Source organism: Chanos chanos, chromosome 5 (assembly GCF_902362185.1).
Source record: "Chanos chanos chromosome 5, fChaCha1.1, whole genome shotgun sequence".
Classification (NCBI taxonomy): domain Eukaryota; kingdom Metazoa; phylum Chordata; class Actinopteri; order Gonorynchiformes; family Chanidae; genus Chanos; species Chanos chanos.
In genome coordinates this window covers 28,825,264-28,826,807 of record NC_044499.1, presented here as the reverse complement: position 1 = coordinate 28,826,807, position 1,544 = coordinate 28,825,264, and the positions used below count along the sequence as shown (strand labels likewise).

Genomic DNA, 1,544 nt, shown 5'->3' with positions numbered 1-1,544 from the left:
ATATATATATATATATATATATATATATATATATGTGTGTGTGTGTGTGTGTGTGTGTGTGTGTGTGTGTATATATATATATATATATATATACACACACACACACACACACACACACACACATATATATGTACTATGGGCGGCCAAACAGGAAATATTTAAATATAATTCCAGGTGTTTGTGGGAGTTTCAGGAGGAAAGGCTCGTGTTCTGGTGGCACAATTCCTGTCCCCATGGACCTCCGGATCCAGAGCCACCGCAAGGATTTCTCCGCTGCTTTGGTGGTGTTCTTAATGGCTCTGCTACTTGCTACCCCTGTAATGCCCAGCGCACTTAAGGCTTTGTGGAGTGAGTGCCCCATGAAGCCTCTGTAGCCTACCCCAATGGGCATGTATCTAGCCTTCTAGCCCTGCATGTGACAGTCGATGACCAGCTGTTCATACTTGGTCCACTTCCTTTTGTGGGCCTCCTCCATACTGTCCTCCCATGGCACTGTCATCTCCATGATGATGATGTTTTTGGTGCTTTCTGAGACCAGGAGGATATCTGGCCTCAGAGTGGTGTTGACAATGTGACGGGGGAAGTTCAGCTGTTTCTCTAGGTCGACCAAGAGTTGCCAGTCGCTGGGCTGGGCAAGACATCATACACTGCCCAAATCAGGAAGGTGATGTGGTGTGGCTCTGCCTGCCAGAGATCCTTCCATGTGACTCTCTGGTCCATGGCTTGCTCCCAGGCCCCCTGCTGACTCATACCAGTAGCTCTGCTTGACCTCTCTTTCTCCACTGCAGCACTCACCTCCTCCTGAATACACCTTTGCATTGCTTGCCTTTCTCGTACCGAGGTACTGGGAACATACCCAAACCCACTCTCCCATGGGTCACTGCTCCCACCAGAGCTCTGTGGCACAGCCATGACTCCACCTCTAGCACAGCTTCCCCAGCTCTCCACTTCCTTCCTGTCTTCACCTCTATTCCTGCCTGGGTGTTCTTCGGGTCACTTAGATGTGTCACCTTAAACTTCTCTTCAAGAGACTTCAAGGGCAACTGGAGCTTTGTGTTGTTCCCATAGAGGGCGATGTTGCTGAGGCTTTTGGGCAACCCTAGCCATCTCCTGAGACAGCCACTCTTCTTCCTCTCCAAGGTCTCTACAGTGGAGACGGGGACTTTGCAGACAAGTAGTGGCCAGAGTATCCTTGGCAATATACCATGCTAGTATATCCACGCCTTGAACTTGCCTGGAAGCCCCAATGGGTCGACTGATCTTGGCCAGCTGTCCAGTTCCAGGCAGATTGACTGAACAGATGCGGAGTCCTTGAGGCTACTGTTGAAGACCTTGCCCAGGCTCTTCACTGGCTTCTCTGAGATAGTTGGGATCAGTGACCCTTCAGTGCTGAAGCAGAACCTGTCCATGACTCGGCCCTTCTTCAGTACAAGTGATCTTGGGGGGATGAAGCCATACGCGTTGGCTAGGTCTAGCCAGAGCATCGTAAGGTCTCCCTTGTTCTCCTGGGCTTCCCGGTCACCACTCAAGTATGTTATAGACAT

The 1,544-nt window shown here is 50.3% G+C and overlaps 1 pseudogene; it reads right to left on the bottom strand.

The window, feature by feature from the left end:
- Nucleotides 1-403: 403 nt before the first annotated feature.
- On the bottom strand, nt 404-1,544 carry LOC115812368 (uncharacterized; annotated as a pseudogene).